Source organism: Schistocerca serialis, chromosome 1 (genome assembly GCF_023864345.2).
Source record: "Schistocerca serialis cubense isolate TAMUIC-IGC-003099 chromosome 1, iqSchSeri2.2, whole genome shotgun sequence".
NCBI classification, from domain to species: domain Eukaryota; kingdom Metazoa; phylum Arthropoda; class Insecta; order Orthoptera; family Acrididae; genus Schistocerca; species Schistocerca serialis.
In genome coordinates, this window is record NC_064638.1 from 1,025,626,555 (window position 1) to 1,025,647,176 (window position 20,622).

The 20,622-nt window shown below is 43.3% G+C and overlaps 1 long non-coding RNA gene across 1 annotated transcript; it reads left to right on the plus strand.

Annotated features, from left to right (window-relative positions):
* The first annotated feature begins 16,181 nt into the window (after positions 1-16,181).
* LOC126458740 (uncharacterized) lies at positions 16,182-18,773 on the plus strand. The gene is made up of 2 exons (XR_007585715.1): positions 16,182-16,382; positions 17,959-18,773. It is a non-coding gene; the product is annotated as an uncharacterized LOC126458740 (long non-coding RNA).
* Positions 18,774-20,622: the final 1,849 nt, after the last annotated feature.

Genomic DNA, 20,622 nt, shown 5'->3' on the forward strand with positions numbered 1-20,622 from the left:
CTGGAATTATTCCTGCAGTTTGCTGTAACGATATCCACCTCAAAATCATTCGCATTCGCAAGAAAAACAGTTTACCTGATTGTATTTACAGGCCTGATGAATCCTGAGATTCGCAGTCACAGCTGGCTTCATTTACAAAGCTGTGGAAAACGCACGGCTTGAGCAACTTCTGATCAAGAAACGTAATGTTGAGATATAGCGTTCGGCTGCATGCGCCTGAGCTGTGACGTCACGCTGCGACCCTGCTCTCCGACGGCCCGCTGCGGCCGTCAGACACAGCAGCGGTGAAAAATGCTTCGCGCTGCTGATAAAAGCGTTGCTGCCGGTTCTGACGACGCAGAAGGAAGGAAGCAAGATTAGGCTTCAACGTCCGTTCGACAGCGCGGTCATTAGAGACGATGCAAAAGCTCCGATCTGACAATGATAGGAAAAAAAAAAAAATCAGCAGAGCTCTTCCAAAGAAACCGTTAAGGCAGTCACCTTAACGATGTCAAGGAAATCACGGAAAAGCTAAATCTGATGGTTGGACGGGGATTTCAACCGTCGCCATCTTGAATACGAGGTCACTGCTACCTCGTTCGGTAATGAGTGTTACGTAATGTTACTGGGATATCCCACATAATGTAGATACTGCTACTTCATAAACATTGCAAGACAGTGATTACTGAACTGTATGCTTAACGTCTTAACTTTTTTGTGCGTTTAAGTTCACGGTTGCAGCTTTTTAATAAAATTAAGTACCGGTATCCAGACTTCAAGAAGAATGTAAAAATTCCAATCCCAAAGAAAGCAAATGTTGACAGATGTGAAAAATACCGAACTATCAGTTTAATAAGTCACAGCTGCAAAATACTAACGCGAATTCTTTACAGACGAATGGAAAAATTGGTAGAAGCTGACCTCAGGGAAGATCAGTTTCGATTCCGTAGGAATGTTGGAACACGTGAGGCAATACTGACCTTACGACTTATCTTAGAAGAAAGATTAAGGAAAGGCAAACCTACGTTTCTAGCATTTGTAAACTTAGAGAAAGCTTTTGACAATGTTGATTGGAATACTCTCGAATTTTGAAGGTGGCAGGCGTCAAATACAGGGAGCGAAAGGCTATTTACAATTTGTACAGGAACCAGATGGCAGTTATAAGAGTCGAGGGGCATGAAAGGGAAGCAGTGGCTGGGAAGGGAGTGAGATAGGGTTGTAGCCTATCCCCCATGTTATTCGATCTGTATAATGAGCAAGCAGTAAAGGAAACAAAAGAAAAATTCGGAGTAGGTATTAAAATCCATGGAGAAGAAATAAAAACTTTGAGGTACGCCGATGACATTGTAATTCTGTCAGAGACAGCAAAGGACTTGGAAGAGCAGTTGAACGGAATGGACAGTGTGTTGAAAGAAGGATATAAGATGAACATCAACAACAGCAAAACGAGGATAATGGAATGTAGTCGAATTAAGTCGGGTGATGCTGAGGGAATTAGATTAGGAAATGAGACACTTAAAGTAATAAAGGAGTTTTGCTATTTGGGGAGCAAAATAACTGATGGTGGTCGAAGCAGAGAGGATATAAAATGCAGACTGGCGATGGTAAGGAAAGCGTTTCTGAAAAAGAGAAATTTGTTAACATCGAGTATAGATTTAAGTGTCATGAAGTCGTTTCTGAAACTACTTGAATGGAGTGTAGCCATGTATGGAAGTGAAACATGGACGATAAATAGTTTGGACAAGAAGAGAATAGAAGCTTTCGAAATGTGGTGCTACGGAAGAATGCTGAAGATTAGATGGGTAGATCACATAACTAATGAGGAGGTATTGAATAGAATTGGGGAGAAGAGGAGATTGTGGCACAACTTGACAAGAGGAAGGGACCGATTGGTAGGACATGTTCTGATCACAAATTTAGTACTGGAGGGCAGCGTGGAGGGTAAAAATCGTAGAGGGAGACCAAGAGATGAATGCACTAAGCAGATTCAGAAGGATGTAGGTTGCAGTAAGTACTGGGAGATGAAGAAGCTTGAACAGGATAGAGTAGCATGGAGAGCTGCATCAAACCAGTCCCAGGACTAAAAACCACAACAACAACAACAACAACAACAACAACAATCCAGAAAACTCTAGAAGAATGTATCGAAATGTTACAGCTGAAACATTTCTCAAAAGTAACCTGGTGAGGCATTAAACGCGAATATCAAATTGTCAGAGTAATGCAGTTGCACCTCTGTTCACTCGACAACGTTGAACAATGGCGTTGATGCTGTGCTGTACCGGTTACCGTTGGACCCACACTTAGCACAGTTCCTGTTTATTTGAGACACACATTTCACTGCAGATATTAAAAGCAGTTGTATCACAGCACTCATTTTTTATGTGGCTTATAGAATGCCATTAATAATAATATCTCACTTCATTTAAAATAATCATAGATGCTCAACCATATCTGTAGACATCTAATCCAAAAGTCAGGTAATGATCTATTTCCTAATACATCAATTCCATCTGTCCCTGTTTTGTATGTTCGCTTTACTGTATCATAGTACCCTAGGTCTTTGAGTAACCTAGAATAGACCTTTACCGTTTCACAGGACCTGCATGTAGGCCGTCCATAAAATACTACCATTCGTCAAATCTCAGTTCTGTATCTTTATTTTCTACTGTTGCTATTACAATTATTATTACACACATAAAAAAAAGGTTTGCAACACCTCGGTTCCGAGGGTTGCTCATAAAAACCACACATTGCTTATTGTACCACCATACAGCGAGACCTGCAGAGGTGGTGGTCCAGATTGCTGTACACACCGGTACCTCTAATACCCAACAGCACGTCCTCTTGCATTAATGCGTGCCTGTATTCGTCGTGGCATACTGTCCCCGAGTTCATCAAGGCACTGCTGGTCCAGTTTGTCCCACTCCTCAATGGCGATTCCTCGTAGATGCCTCTGAGTGGTTGGTAGGTCACGTCGTCCATAAACAGCCCTTTTCAATCTATCCCAGGCATGTCGATAGGGTTCATGTCTGGAGAACATGCTGACCACTCTAGCCGAGCGATGTCGTTATCCTGAAGGAAGTCATTCACAATATGTGCGCAATGGGGGCGCAAATTGTCTTCCATGAAGACGAATGCCTCGCCAATATGCTGCCGATATGGTTGCACTATGGGTCGGACCCGAATGCCTTGCCAATATGCTGCCGATATGGTTGCACTATGGGTCGGACCCGAATGCCTTGCCAATATGCTGCCGATATGGTTGCACTATGGGTCGGACCCGAATGCCTTGCCAATATGCTGCAGATATGGTTGCACTATGGGTCGCAGGATGGCATTCACGTATCTTACATCCGTCAATAGCACCTTCCATGACCACCAGCGGCGTATGTCGGCCCCACATAATGCCACCCCAAGACAACAGGGAACCTCCACGTAGCTGCACTCGCTGGACACTGTATCTAAGGCGTTCAGTCTGACTGGGTTGCCTCCAGACACGTCTCCGTCGACTGTCTGGTTGAAGGCATCTGCGACACTCATCGGTGAAGAGAACGTGATGCCAATTCTGAGCAGTCCATTCGGCATGTTTTTGGGCCCATCTGCACCGCGTTGCATGATGTGGTTGCAAAGGTGGACTTCGCCATGGACGCCAGGAGTGAAGTTGCACATCATGCAGCCTATTGCGTATAGTTTGAGTCGTAATACGACGTCCTGTGGCTGCACGAAAGGCATTATTGAACATAGTGGCGTTGCTGTCAGGGTTTCTCTGAGCCATAATCCATAGGTAGCGGTCATCCACTGCGGTAGTAGCCCTTGGGCGGTCTCAGCGAGGCATGCCATCGTTAGTTCCTGTTTCTCTGTATCTCCTCCATGCCCGAACAACAACGCTTTGGTTCACTCCGAGACGCCACTAAACCCGCCCAAAGATGTAAACAACCAAGCATGAGCAGCGTCTGTTAGACGGAGGGGCTCCGCCAGGCGATCAGTTCCAGACTTCCCACGAGGAAGGAAGTACACGGCTCGTGTTGTCTGTAGTTTAAGCATGCCTAGACGGTCAATACCGCGGTTCGATCGCGTTCGCATTGTTACTTTCTGCCAGGAAGGGCTCTCAGCGATGGAAGTGTCCAGGCCTCTCGGAGTGAACCACAGGGATGTTGTTCGGACATGGAGGAGTTATATCTTTGCAACCACGACACCATTCAGCGCGGTACAAATGGGCCCAACAACATGCCGAATGGACCGCTCAGGATTAGCATCACGTTCTCTTCACCGATGAGTGTCGCTTATGGTGGTACAACATGCAGTGTGTGGTTTTAATGAGCAATAAAAATGGCAGAAATGATGTTTATGTTGATCCCTGTCCAATTTTCTGTACAGGTTCCCAAACTCTTGGAACCGAGGTGTCCAAATTTTTTTTGATGTGTGTATATTTGACATCGCCATATGCGAACAAAGCCACCCATGAAAGGCTCATCTTAAACCCCTGGAACTGTATCAGCGAAATTTGGTACACATGTTAGTTAGAATCTGTAAAGAAATAGTGCAGGGGTAAGAAGCACCAGCCTCCTATTGGGGTGAGTGTGATAACGTGGAGAGAGAAGGGAGGACGAGGATCTGGATAGAAGGAAGGAGGAGACGAGCTAATAGAAGATTGGAATATAGACATACCTGGGCAACGCCGGGTACTCAGCTAGTTACTGAATAAACATTAAACATGTAATCAAACTGCTCCCCTGAACATACTTGAGTAGATGATTCATTACATGTGTCTTCCTTATGTATTCATATGGCGTCGCTTTATCAGTTGTTTACATGAACCATCATCACGAAGTCTCGGCAGGAACTGTTGTGTACTGCATATTATCACCCTTGCACGGTACAATATATTATGCGAGCCTGCTGTCTCCTTCAGTACTTTGCGTAATTCGTCAATACCGCTCTCAGGCGGTCAGTATTATTGTGCAATTCGCAGTAAATATTGAGTGTGTGAGGGCCCCTAGTGCCTGCCAAGAGCAGGAATGTTGCCGTTATTACTATTAGTTCCTAGCCGATACTGTCATTTCAAATGGCCTTGCTTTCAGGGTGTCCCACGAGGAATGGTCAGTATTTAGGGATATTATAGGAACTACCATTCGAAGCAAAAAGTATAGCAAATATGGGCTCTAAAACGCACGCACTTTTAGTGCGCTGACCTTGGTCTTTTTACAGTCAATGCAAGTTTCAAACGATCCAACAATGAAACATAACAGGGTCCAATTATTGTTCTGCCTTTTTCGAAGTAAATCTCAAAAACGGTGACCATCACCTTACCAGCTTGCCTTCTTCAGTGCACTTTCACCAGGCTTTGTCCATTGTTTTGGCTGCCGTTTTGACTCTGGTGTGTAATGATGGATCCAGGTTTCATCAACAGTCACAAATCGACTCAGAAAGTCTTGCAGATTGCGATTAAACATCGCCAGACGTTGTCTTTATTTTAGCAGTTTTCAATAATGCACCTTGCAGGACAAGAGCAGGCCTTTCAGTAATTTTCAACGACTTCTCAGTTCTGAGTGTGCTTTTTAGTTGTTGACTCTCCGATTTATAAAACCGTTGCCCTTGTACAAGACTAATCTTTTTGTTCTTGATTTTGGTTACGAATATCATTTTAATCTTTTGAAATGCAAAATGCCACCTGTCTGCTTCTTTAAGGGCATGATCTGCCATTGCTTTCGATCTCTTACAGCGCAAATCGTCTCCTAAGCGAACAATCTTCGCGCTTTTTCTCATGATTTCAATATACTCGTCAGGGTTTTCGATAACTTCCAGTTTTTTGGAGTTTTTTCCCAAAATTCCGAACACTCTAGCGGGGGGCAGAAAAACATGGCCTTCAATGGGGAACAAAATTTCAATATTTTGCACAGCACGAGGCGTCCTCTTTAAAAACCAGCGCATTATCATTGCGATCATGGTTTTGCTCTTGTTATGATCTCCACAGCCGTCAACGAACAAACGAACCTTTTGAATGCTGTCGAGATTTAATTCGCACCATGTGTTGTGCACACCAGATGCTACCTGGTTTGACTCCTTTGCTTAGGCGCTCTCAAGCCACACGTAAGAGTAGACATTTTGCGGAGTCTGTGGAACACGAAAAATGCCGAAGCAAAATGTGAAGTTACTCAGATACATCTGCCTTGAGAAATAAGTGGCTTGATCAGACAATTTTGGAAGAAGCGCGTTCTTTTGGCAATCATAGCTTATAGTGAATTCTCCGTCTTCTTCTAACCTTCCATAAAAAAAACAGCGGCTCTTTTTTTATGAACGACGACATCCACTTCTAGTTTCTTCTTTTCATTCGGATCATTTTCTACACTTATTCGAGACTCCAAACTCGCACACGTAGAACACTTGCCTACAGCAGGTGAACCAAATCCAGTGTTAAAATGTTTGCTGAAAATGCTTCTGTAAAAGACGTAGGTACGTGCGTTACTGTTGTACATCTCCGACATTTTCTTGATTGACAGGTCCGAGTTCGGATATTCACGACCACAATTCTTTGCTCTGGAGTAGTGTTTTTCCGGGGGTTTAAAATGTTTATTACCACTGATCACCTTTTCATTTCTATCGGCGTATTTTTCGGCTTGTCTTTCGCTGTCTTTTGTTTCTTTTGGGCTCACAGGAGTTTTTAGTGATTTCATACATAATCAATGTACCCTGACTCTTCCAACTTGCAGAATAACCAGAAACATATCATGGTAAACTGGAATTTTTTCCACATTGCCTTCTCTTCTTTTTTGAAGAAAGAACTTAATTCAAAATGTTGTTTTACTTCCTTCCCCTTGACGTTTTGAGGATGACGCCGTCATGTGTTGAAGGATGAAATTGTTCTGGCAATCTTCTTATAGAAGAGCTAGTGATTTCGCCTGAAGTCTTGAAAATTCAGCTCCGAGCACCTAAATACCTTTCCGTTTTTCATGTGGGAGCAAGTCGGCCTAGACGGAAACCCTTTTGGCGAGGACGTGAAACAGAAGCACGTTTTAGGTTGTGTATAGGCAATGTTGCACAAAATGAAAGACGGTTTTTACCATTTTCCTTTCAGTTGCAATAACTCGCCTTGCTTTTTTTCTCAACATTTCGTTTCCAATCTTGAGGCTTTGTCTTCCATTTGCGACCTCGATTAGACACATTAACACCATTTGAGGTTTGGTTGTTACGAGGATCAATTACGTCGGTGTTGATGATCTGAATAGGCACAGCCTATCTGTCTCTGTTTTCGTTGTCCTCTCCCAAGCTATTTCACTGACATCCATTATGAAAATATCCTAAAATCATTCAAAACAGTACTACTCCCCACAAAAACTTCTTTAACGTTTCGGCTTCCTAAAGGAAAAAAAACAAACCTCTCAGAAGTCTCGACTAGACAGTAAGGAGACATGGTGCTAACCTTTGTATATAACCGCCTACTCCAAGAGTATTAAAAGATTAATTTCGCTTGTTATTTACTTTCAATGACAACGTTGGTAACTGATAACACATTGTAGCAGGTAAGCAGCCGCACACCGTGGAGCACCCATGTTGCTAGTGCATTATAGCAGGTCTTGCAACCCTTTGGCATTTTAGATTTTTCATCCGTAGGTTCTTTGCGTTTAGCGAGTTTTGCAATCGTAGCCAACTTTTTAGTGTCATTTTGAAGCAATTATGGCGGATTTTGCAACTTGATGCATCCGTATTCTTATAGTGGGATTTGAGACGTTTCATTTGATGTATCTAACACGAACTTAGAATTCTTTGCGTTTAGCAGCTCTTCCAACTGGACGACTCATATAGTAGGCCAATTTTGAGACAATGTACGAGGGTCGTTCCGAAAGTAATACCTCCTATTTTTTTGTGGTGACTCTGGATGTCCACACCAAATGTCATTGGTGTAGTGCTAATACTTGAATCTTTCTCTTTCATTTGCAGTTGGTTCCGTTGTCCTGCGGTAGTTGGCGCCAGCAGAGGAGTGTTCCATGGAGTCTGATACAGACGCGCGTATAAAACAGCGATGTGCGATTGGATTCCTCATTGCAACTCATTGCAAGGGCGTACCCGGGATCTGAACTGGGGGGGGGGGGGGGGGGGGGGGGCGGGGCGCAGGTCATACTAGTCTCAGGAAACAAGGACTCGAGACAACATACAGCACTTCCTATTAAATAAAACAGTAAACCAGTGAAAAATTGCTTTTAATAAACATTTTAAATACAAGAATGCACTTGTACAATCCGAGGAAACATGCAGCATTTCTTATTAAATAAAACGGTAAACTAGTAAAAAATTGCGAATATCATCGGGGGGGGGGGGGGACAGCTGCCCCCCCCCCCTGTCCCTCGCTGGGTACGCCCATGCCTCATTGCTGGAGAAATTGCGCCGACTGAAATGCTTCGATGCTTAATAAACATGTATGGAGACGATAAAATAGACGTGAGGAATGTGAGGCGATGAGTGAGGCATTTTCAAGCTGGTGAAAAGTGTGCGCATGACAAGCCGCGGCCCGGTCGACTCTGCATCCCTCGAAATGAGGAAAGTCTTGATCAACTCATGCGTGCTGATCAGCGGTTAACGGCCAGAGAATTGTATGCAATGCTGAATGTTTGCTGTAATACCTTGGAAACAATGTTGGAACATGTTGGTTATCGCAAAGTCTGTGTGAGATGGATACTGCGGATGCTTACAGAAGAACAAAAAACTCATCGAATGGAAATTTGCCGAGACCTGCTGGACCAATATGAAGCTGAAGAGGACAATTTTCTGAGTAGTATCGTCACCCGACATGAGACGTGGTGTCACCACTATGAGCCGAAATCCAAAAGACAGTCCATGGAATGGCGATATGCGACTTCTCCGTCAACGAAGAAATTCAAGACACCAGCTGCCTGCAGGCAAAGTGATGTGCACAGTCTTCTGGGATAGCCAGGGTGTGGTGCTTTTCGATGCCCTGGAGCCTGAAGAAAATGTCAATTTAGCATGCTGCAAGACGACACTGACTAAGCTGAAAGCCCGAATTTCCAGCCTAAGACCAGAGAAGAGGACCAACTTTCACCTGCAACATAATAACGCCAGGCCCCACACCAGTTTTGCGACCATGTAACGCATTACAAAATCCGGCTGGACTGTCTTTAACACATTCACCATACAGTCCCGATTTAGCGCGTTCAGACTACCATCTCTTTGGGCCTCAGAAAGATGGACTACGTGGCGAACATTTTCAAGACCCGGATATCGTTGTCAGGGCTGTAAGAAAGTGGTTAGCCTCAGCTGGTTCCGATTTTTACAAGCGCGGTATGCAGCCTCTGGTTCATCGTTGGCAAAAGTGCATAACGAATGGTGGTGACTGTGTGGGAAAAATGACAGTCTGTAGCTGAAATATTGCACTATTTAGCTGTGCTGTTTTGATTTATGTATTTCCTGTAGTTACCATGAACAAAAATAGGAGGCATTACTTTCGAAATGACCCTCGCATTTAAAACATTTAAAGAAACAATTCGATTGGCTCTATGACAGTAGATAGAGGTACATACACTCCTGGAAATGGAAAAAAGAACACATTGACACCGGTGTGTCAGACCCACCATACTTGCTCCGGACACTGCGAGAGGGCTGTACAAGCAATGATCACACGCACGGCACAGCGGACACACCAGGAACCGCGGTGTTGGCCGTCGAATGGCGCTAGCTGCGCAGCATTTGTGCACCGCCGCCGTCAGTGTCAGCCAGTTTGCCGTGGCATACGGAGCTCCATCGCAGTCTTTAACACTGGTAACATGCCGCGACAGCGTGGACGTGAACCGTATGTGCAGTTGACGGACTTTGAGCGAGGGCGTATAGTGGGCATTCGGGAGGCCGGGTGGACGTACCGCCGAATTGCTCAACACGTGGGGCGTGAGGTCTCCACAGTACATCGATGTTGTCGCCAGTGGTCGGCGGAAGGTGCACGTGCCCGTCGACCTGGGACCGGACCGCAGCGACGCACGGATGCACGCCAAGACCGTAGGATCCTACGCAGTGCCGTAGGGGACCGCACCGCCACTTCCCAGCAAATTAGGGACACTGTTGCTCCTGGGGTATCGGCGAGGACCATTCGCAACCGTCTCCATGAAGCTGGGCTACGGTCCCGCACACCGTTAGGCCGTCTTCCGCTCACGCCCCAACATCGTGCAGCCCGCCTCCAGTGGTGTCGCGACAGGCGTGAATGGAGGGACGAATGGAGACGTGTCGTCTTCAGCGATGAGAGTCGCTTCTGCCTTGGTGCCAATGATGGTCGTATGAGTGTTTGGCGCCGTGCAGGTGAGCGCCACAATCAGGACTGCATACGACCGAGGCACACAGGGCCAACACCCGGCATCATGGTGTGGGGAGCGATCTCCTACACTGGCCGTACACCACTGGTGATCGTCGAGGGGACACTGAATAGTGCACGGTACATCCAAACCGTCATCGAACCCATCGTTCTACCATTCCTAGACCGGCAAGGGAACTTGTTGTTCCAACAGGACAATGCACGTCCGCATGTATCCTGTGCCACCCAACGTGCTCTAGAAGGTGTAAGTCAACTACCCTGGCCAGCAAGATCTCCGGATCTGTCCCCCATTGAGCATGTTTGGGACTGGATGAAGCGTCGTCTCACGCGGTCTGCACGTCCAGCACGAACGCTGGTCCAACTGAGGCGCCAGGTGGAAATGGCATGGCAAGCCGTTCCACAGGACTACATCCAGCATCTCTACGATCGTCTCCATGGGAGAATAGCAGCCTGCATTGCTGCGAAAGGTAGATATACACTGTACTAGTGCCGACATTGTGCATGCTCTGTTGCCTGTGTCTATGTGCCTGTGGTTCTGTCAGTGTGATCATGTGATGTATCTGACCCCAGGAATGTGTCAATAAAGTTTCCCCTTCCTGGGACAATGAATTCACGGTGTTCTTATTTCAATTTCCAGGAGTGTATATATTTTTTGACCTTAAGAAGAAGAAGAAAAAAAAACCAGGCTCAGCTTTATATAAACTGCCAGCCTGCGGATCGAAAGGTCTTGAATTCGATCCCGAGGTGGTCCTAAGCTTTTTGTCTCTCTGGTAATGTTTGTTGATGTGAAAAATGCCGTGTTGCAACGAGGCTCGGAGTCTACGTTGAACCGTGGGTCCTCTCTGTAAATGTCCAGATAAGTAAGTTCAATTGTTAAGCTCAAATGTTGGGGGAAGGCAACAGCATACCACCTCCAACAGGACCATGCCTAATGAAGCACTGGAAGGTTCAAAACACTTTAGGTTAAAACACATTCTTTTCTTAAAATATTGTTTCAAAGTCAGTTGAACAATTCATATTTTATATACAGCAGCTTAATTATTAACTATTCTTGGCTTATTACAATCCTTTAGTGATCATCTAGAGCATCACAAACTTTTGAAATTAGTTGTTATATACATCCCGGATCTTATTGAACTATGTGGCTGTTGCCGGTCGTTGTGGCCGAGCGTTTCTAGGCGCTTCAGTCTGGAACCGCGCGACCGCTATGGTCGCAGGTTCGAATCCTGCCTCGGGCATGGATGCGTGTGATGTCCTTAGGTTTAATTAGATCTAAGATCTAGGGGACTGATGACCTCAGAAGTTAAGTGCTCAGAGCCATTTGAACCTTTTTTTTAGAAAATGCAAATACCTGCCAAAACACCAGAGAAAACGCGCCTGACAACTCATAGGAAAGACGCGCTGTATATGCTGATGATGATATTGACAGTGCAAATAAATAAATGTACCATTTGAAAACTGTAATAATGATCCCAAGTCGAACAGGGCATCGAAATAAACTTAAAAAAAATTTGCGGTAGTTGCCATTTCTCTCAACAACCTTTGGTATTTTAAACAAGTACACTAATGATGTGTATGAATCGCCTCTGGGCAGAAATCTTTAGTGTAACAATTAGATGCTCATGGAGTGGGAGAGCTGACCCATACTAAACTGGAAGCAATCGCCAGAGTGCATCAATGACTCATCAGTTCGTGTCTGTGAGAATCCCTTGCGCACTCCTTTCTAAATAATACAGAAACCTTCCTTGGCTCCTCTGTTAGATGTCTCAGTGCAACACTGGATAAGTATTTAAACTAAAGTATATTTTTCATGCTTTTTTATGGGGATGTCAAAATAAAAAGGTTTCAGGGTCTAGTTTTGCCCATCTTCAGTTATAGTGACGCCTTACAACAAGATCTAAAGAGTGGTAGTTTCCGGCGTCTTAACCCGCCCTAAATTCCTGTGTTGTCATAACCCCAGACAGCTCTCCTCAAACATAGCATTCCTACACTGACACCGACAACACTCACGTGACACCACATCCTTACATCCTAAATTACTTTCACTCCCCTTTATATCAAAGGTGTTTAACTTCGTCCTGTGTTGCAATCACTCTACTACGAAATATCTGTCCCATAACGTCAGGAAGTTACGCATATCTTTAAAAATATGTTAATGCCTTAACTCACGATATAATGCTAGCACTCCCTTTCCTTCCCCAGTTTACATACCCCACAATCTGCAGTCTCAATATTGCTACCCAAGGTCTTACACGCCTTTATACTCCTACACTTATATTTCTTTCTGCAAAGGTTGGCAACTTGCTTTAAATATCGAGAAATGTAAAACTGTGCACTTCACAAAACGAAAAAAACGTAGTACCTGTGACTGTAACATAGCGACTCGCAGCTGGAATCGGCCAACGCGTACAAATATCTGTATGTAAAAACTTTGTGTGGATTTGAAATGAAGTAAGCACATACGCTCAGTCGTGGACAGAGCAGGTGGTAGACTTCAGTTTATTGGTAGAAGGCCAGGGAAATTGTCCGCCTCGGTAGCTGAGTGGTCAGCGCGGCGGAATGCCATGCAAAGGGGCCCCCGTTCGATTTCCGGGTGGGTCGGAGGTTTTCTCCGCTCAGAGACTGGGTGTTGTGTTGTCCTCATCGTCATCATCATCATCATCATCATCTCAGCCCCATCGACACGCAAGTCGCCGAAGTGGCGTCAACCAAAAAGACTTGTACCAGGCGACCGGTCTACCCGACTGGAGGCCCTAGCCACACATTTCATTTCACTAGGGAAATTCAATCACTCTACAAAAGAGAATGCTTACAAATCACTCATCTTAGAATATTGCTCAAGTGTGTGGGACCTATTCCAAATTGAACATATACAAAAAGGGCAGCACAAATAGGTTTGTTTGAGCCGTGGGGAAGTGTCACCGAGATGCCGAAGAAACTGAATTTTTAACTACTGCAAACGAGGCTGTTAGACATGTCCATAATGCTTTAGTAGCAACAACACCCATGCCCCGAATTGCAGAAGAGTGGTTTAATGCTTTTCTGCTGCTAAAACGTTATGGGCTTGTCTAACCATCTCGTTTGAGGTATATCCAAAGGTTCATCTCCTTGTAAGAAGTGTTTTTTACTTCAAACTACTCGAAATAAGAGCCAATCCCGTTTTTATCCGTTGATGTTAGATCTAACATTCAGTCCTCACTCTCGTTGATTGAACATTTGACGAAGCCAATTGGTCACTATTTGACGCAACTACAAGGGTGATCAATATTTCGTCCATAAAATATATGCCTTCTTGGAGAAGCCACTGACAATGCTTCAACCCACACTGAATTTCACTGCCATGAAACTCTTCATGTAGTGAGGTATATAAAGAAAGTGCTGCAGTTGCGAGGGCCGCTGCATTGATAACATTTTCAATAAGAATACGGCTTCTGAGGACGTAACTTGTAGTGTCATAAATCCTTGCACAGTATAACGGAAAGAGGGATAAATTTCCAGCCGATGAGTCACTCAACGTAATTCGTTTCACTTCGTCTTAATGGCGAATGTTGTTCTGTTACAAAAAAATGGCTCTCAGCACTATGGGACTTAACTTCTGAGGTCATCAGTCCCCTAGAACTTAGAACTACTTAAACCTAACTAACCTGAGGACGTCACACACATCCATGCCCGAGGCAGGAGTCGAACCTGCGACCGTAGCGGTCGCGCGGTTTCAGACTGTAGCGCCTAGAACCGCTCGGCCACCCCGGCCGGGTGTTCTGTTACAATGAACTTCCTTAGGAATACGTTATGTTGACCTCTATCTCGATGATTCAGAAACTAGCAAAAACATGTTCTTCTTCGTTTTAGGGTACTTTGTGACTATTCATCACGGTGTAAATTTTTTTTATCGACACCACAAACTAGTCAGAAAATGTCAGTGCGTCTGGATGTATACCCAGTTTCCTCACTGCAATTCAACCTCACGAAAGCAGCGTTTCCAGACTGAGTTTTCGAAATTTACCTATAGCGGACCAAAAAGGTTCCCAAAATGATACGGTTTCGCCAACTTTTCCCCAAATATCCTTAAACCATTATTTGATATCGGTATTGGCAGTTTAAAGCGGTGGAATTATGTGTTCACAGCTGTAAAATTATGGAACAAATCAAACCATTATTGTACATAAAGAAAATTTTTTAATTTATAAATAAAAACAATAGCCTGAATCAAAAAAAAACCTACCCTAGGGGAGCCAAATTTGCTTTCTTCATGCTTTTTTCATGGTTCTGTTGATTTACCATCACTGCACCACACCACCACCTAGCCCATATCTCTCTGAGCAACGCAACGCCTCTGTTCAGTATGCTACAGTGAACACCCAAAATCTGTAGCTGCGTTTTTATTTATACCTCCTGAAGGCCGATTTGTCATTACCTTACAGTTAATTGTAACAAAAAAATGGTTCAAATGGCTCTGAGCACTATGGGACTTAACTGCTGAGGTCATCAGTCCCCTAGAACTTAGAACTAGTTAAACCTAACTAACCTAAGGACATCACACACATCCATGCCCGAGGCAGGATTCGAACCTGCGACCGTAGCGATCGCGTGGTTCCAGGCTGTAGCGCCTAGAACCGCTCGGCCACTCCGGCCGGCTAATTGTAACAAATCATACTAATACCGATGCGTTTTTAAGACGTCCTCATTATCTGAAACAGTATATATTCATAGGACACACGTTGCAATGTAAAACCCATCTGATACAAGCTTTAACTACAACGACGAAATCTAGTACCACGTATCTTCACAACTCGATACGGCAACGAAAGTCGATAGACATCCCAAACGGTCGAAACTATGGACGTACGTTTTACTCGTCATAGTGGTATCATGGAGATGTATTACGCGCCGAGCCTAACGTCCCCCTAAGAAGAAAAAGTGTACCGTATTTTACGCCCGATAACTAGCACTTTTTTGTTCGAAAAATCTCTCCTATATTCAGATACGTCTTATACTCGAAATTAATATAAAAATGTCCAGTGTTGTGTTTAAAGTTCCCGCCTGTCTTAAAAATGGCCATACATTCGATATCGCGGGAACCTATCTCTATCTGGCAACACTGGATTCACACTGGGTTCAACTGGCAGCAGCAGTCCACTGATACGACGACCTTGAGTTGCGGTGATTCACAAGCTTGCTAACAGTCCCTCCTGCCCCGCCATCACAAACCCAGAACACTGTCCAGCCTGTGATGCGTCACTGTAGCCTACGCTGCCAGTGAACTTGAACGGAAACTGGTTTGTTTCATCGATAACAGTACAATGTTTTTGTTAGTAGCTTGTTTCGTAATGGAAAAAATAGAAGGTATTCCTATGTTGCGGGCTGTAAATTGAAAGTAATTGCATATGCAGAAGAGCATGGAACAGTTAAGCGGCGTTTCGGCCCTCCACCAACAGAAAATACCATTCGCGACTGGCGGGCTTGTAAAGAAGAACTGAAAAAAATGAGGAATGCTAAATGTGCGAATAGAGGACTGAATGCAAAATGGCTAAAATAGATGAAGACGATTTTCATGGCTTGTAAGGATTTTTTCGGTTTTATAAACTAAGAATTTTTTTAGTCTGGCTTTGCAGTCTGATAATAAAAATGTAATTTTTAAACAAAATTGATTTAAAATGAAGGTGTATCCTATAGCCCATAGCGTCCTAGGCGCCGTTCATACTAAGGCGATATACGATAAGCGACAGATCGTAAGCGACATACGACACGGGACACGCATGGACAGACATTTGAAATCTAAAGCGCGGCGATAAAAAGGTTCACAGCGGTGCGATTGCGCAACGTATCGTAAGTGACGTATCTCCCCCAGTGCTGCATGCCGGTCTCTGCAGTGATTAGTAGCGTACGATATTTCGAGCTGTTAACATGACGGAGAGAAGAGAATACAATTCTGTACTTCGTTTCATTAATTTAGTGAAAGCTCATCAGTGCAACTGGAATTATTCCATTGCCGCATACAGTAAGACAGATGTGACGAGTGCTGCGTAGAGGGAAATTTCATCAGAAATAAAAGACACGGGTATATATTTATTTATTACGCAAAAGACAAGTAAGGAATTAAATTGCAATATTATTAACTCATACTGTAACTATTTTGAAACCCTCACACGAAATAAGTAATTTAATTATATTTCAATTTGACAGAATAGTCACTTACCAAAAATGTTGCTTCAAATTAAATTTTCAATAACCTGATAAATTTAAGAACTTAACATTATTTTAAATTAACAAATGGTGCTGTATAATGAAGTATGCCCACCTATTTTATTTTAAATTTTCGTATTTTTTATTTTAATTTGAACGGTTTACAGGTATATAAAGAATCGGTTGTACTAAGTGGCTGGGTCTTGTAAACCTATACATCTCCATTGTGTAGGGATTGCACCAGTTGGCTTCAGAAAGTACTCACCTAGTTAATTTCGTAAGCGATTTGCTTCGTTCAAGCTGTTGCTTTGACTGAACGCACCGTTGTCTGGTAATGCTGGTATCACAGAACACTTACTAAATTGTTGTGGAACATACGGTTGGCCTTCTCGTCTGCATATAAAATTATGAAGCACACATGCTGCCTCGAAAGTCTGCACAGCGTTACTTCTGTTGGTATAAATTGGTCGGTCAAATAGACTAAATTTTGAGGTTAACGTTCCAAAGTTGCATTCCACACTTTTTCTGCCTCTTGATAGTGGAAAGTTGAATATTCTTTTGCATCATTTAAAACACTTTTTGGAAAGGGTCGTGTTATATTATGTTGGAGAGGGAATGCTTCATCTGTCACAGAGTAGAACGGAAAAGGATTGTCATTTGCCTCGCCTGGCAAGGGACTTGCTTCGCGTATTCTCTGTTTATTACTGTGCAATAATTCTCCGAGAGTTGATTTGCGGAGCACAGCACCGTCCCGACTCCGTCCGTAGTCTCCCCCCTCTACAGCGATGAACATTCCATCTGGGTCAGACAAAGCCATTAGAACTATTGAAAAGAATTCTTTGTAATTATAATATGTGGACCCAGTATTTGGGGAACACTGAATGCGGAAATGTTTGCCATCGAGAGAACCAATATAGTTAGGTAAATTTCATGAGGCGAGGTACGGTGGAAGTAAAGCTATCAGGAGGTGCCGTGAGTCGTTCATGGGTAGCTCAGTTGGTAGAGCACTTGCCCGCGAAACGCGAAGGTCCCGACTTCGAGTCTCGGTCCGGCACACAGTTTCAATCTGCCAGGAAGTTTCAGGTAAATTTCATAACTCATAATAACGCTTTGATATTTGCCTCTCAGTTTCCTCCGATAGTTGTAGCATATACAGCAGTTGTAAGTGAGACCATATAGCAGTACAAGTCGAATGAACAATGTAAATGACAGTTGATTTACCTCTGTAAAATTGCAAGGAAAGATCCTGAAAACTGCTTCCAGTAGCTAGATACCTAAAAAAGTTACAAAAATTTTGTGTCTTGTTTTTCAGCAAGTATTACACAAGAATAAAAACAAAATAAGAATTATAACATGTATGTTAACTAAATTGAGGGTTTTAAATCGTAAATAGTTGCATAAGTCTCATTGTGTTTTCGTTTTACTAAACAACATTTTAAAATAAATCCTATTGATGTGTACTTTTTGAAATCTTGTTTCAGAAAAGAACTGTCGAGAGAGATGGAAGAATATCAGAACAGCATATGTGCGTTCGCTGAGACCACTAAAGTCTGGTGCTAGCCAGAATTCAAAGAAAACGTATTATTTAGCTTTTCTGCAACCGTATTTGAAAGGAGAAAATACGTCCGGCAATCTTCGCATTGAAGATACAGCAATAGAGGAGTCCAATATTAGTTAGAATGATAAAAGCGACACATTTATTGAAGAGGAAGATGCCTGACAAAGCTTCTTCCGTGCAATTACTTGAGAAACCTGCTCGTAAAAGCTCAAGTGAAACACACAAAAAACGAAAGGAAAAAGACCAAGTCGACGATACTTTTATAGAAAGGATGAACATGGAAAACTTTTCTAATAAAAGTGACCAAGATGATGAACAGAATTTCCTTATTTCTCTTTTACCTGATCTGAAAAACCTTAGCTCGCATCGGAGGGGGATTTTCAGAATACGAACAATGTCTCTTCTACATAAAGTTGTTGGATCGCATCTGAGGGGGATTTTCAGAATTCAGACAATGTCTCTTCTACATAAAGTTGTTGGAAGAGGACAAACGAGAGAATGTGGAATCGAGTGTTTCAGTTGGTTCCAGTCCTTCAAGTTGGAGTGTTCCAGTCCTTCTACTTGGAGTTCGTATTCCATCATGACATCTTACAAACCCAGTCTAACATGAGCGATATTGCAACGACTTCGGGATTCAATCTGATTACCCTACTGCCGCAAGAAAGTGAAACTAGTTGTCACAATGTGTAAAATATTAATAAACCATTATAAAAATAAAACTGCTCAATTTCATTAATATTACTGTTTACATTTATTTCTATTTACCTTACAATAATCGGAAGTTTTTCATCTGGAGAAATAGCCTTCCTGAAGTGTGTATCTTTTTTTTTCAAGGGTTTGTGACGCTAGGTGCTTCAGAAAAAGGAGCCGGCCGATGTGGCCGAGCGGTTCTAGGCGATTCAGTCTGGAACCGCGCGACCGCTACGGTCGCAGGTTCGAATCCCACCTCGGGCATGGATATGTGTGATATCCTTAGTTAGGTTTAAGTAGTTCTAAGTTCTAGAGGACTGATGACCTCAGATGTTGAGTCCCATAGAGCACAGAGCCATTTGAACCATTTCAGAAAATGAACGTTTTCGGGTTTCATTCAGTAAAACTCCCTGAATTTTTGTTCATGTTGAGACAGCTCTGGAGAAACAACAGCCAAACTGTGGTACACGTTGGTAAGAATGTAGGGATGTAACCAGTATTTCCTTTTTCTCATCGTACACCTGAACCAATAAGGCACTACAACGTCTTATTCACTTGAGCTCATACTTGTAACTGAGGTAGTGAGACTTCTGTTCACACCACATTTTTATCACCCATGTCGCGTCGATTTATCGCCCACTGTCATGAACCTTCTTAGCAATATATCGTCGCAATATACTTCTTACTACATATCGGGATGGAAAGAAATACAGTAGAAGAAGAATGGGTAGCTGTGAGAGATGAAATAGTGAAGGCAGCAGAGGATCGAGTAGGTAAAAAGACGAGGACTAATAGAAATCCTTGGGTAACAAAAGAGATACTGAATTTTATTGATGAAAGGAGAAAATACAGAAACGCAGTAAATGAAGCAGGCAAAAAGGAATACAAACGTCTCAAAAATGAGATCGACAGGAAGTGCAAAATGGCTAAGCAGGCATGGCTAGAGGACAAATGTAAGGATGTAGAGGCGTATATCACTAGCGGTAAGATAGATACTGCCTACAGGAAAATTAAAGAGACCTTTGGAGAAAAGAGAACCACTTGCATGATTATCAAGAGCTCTGATGGAAACCCAGTTCTAAACAAAGAAGGGAAAGCGGAAAGGTGGAAGGAATATAGAGGGTCTATACAAGGGCGACAATATTAGGAAATGGAAGAGGATGAAATGGGAAATATGATACTGCGTGAAGAGTTTGACAGAGCACTGAAAGACCTAAGTCGAAACAAGGCCCGGGAGTAGATATCATTCCATTAGAACTGCTAATAGCCTTGTGAGAGCCAGCTCTGACAAAACTCTACCATCTGGTGAGCAAAATGTGTGGGACAGGTGAAATACCCTCAGACTTCAAGAAGAATATAATAATTCCAATCCCAAAGAAAGCAGGTGTTGACAGATGTGAAAATTACCGAACTATCAGTTTAATAACTCACGGCTGCAAAATACTAACACGAAATCTTTACAGACAAATGGAAAAACTGGTAGAAGACGACCTCGGGGAAGATCAGTTTGGATCCCATAGGAATGTTGGAACACGTGAGACAATACTGACCCTACGACTTATCTTATAAAATAGATTAAGGAAAGGCAGCCTGCGTTTCTAGCATTTGTGGACTTAGAGAAAGCTTTTGACAATGTTGACTGGAATACTCTCTTTCAAGTTCTGAAGGTGACAGGGGTCAAATACAGGAGTGAAAGGCTATTTACAATTTGTACAGAAACCAGATGGCAGTTATGAGTCGAGGGGCATGAAAGGGAAGCAGTGGTTGGGAAGGGAGTGAGACAGGGTTGTAGCCTATCTCCGATGTTATTCAATCTGTATAATGAGCAAGCAGTACAGGAAACAAAAAAATTCGGAGTAGGAATTAAAATCCATGGAGAAGAAATAAAAACTTTTAG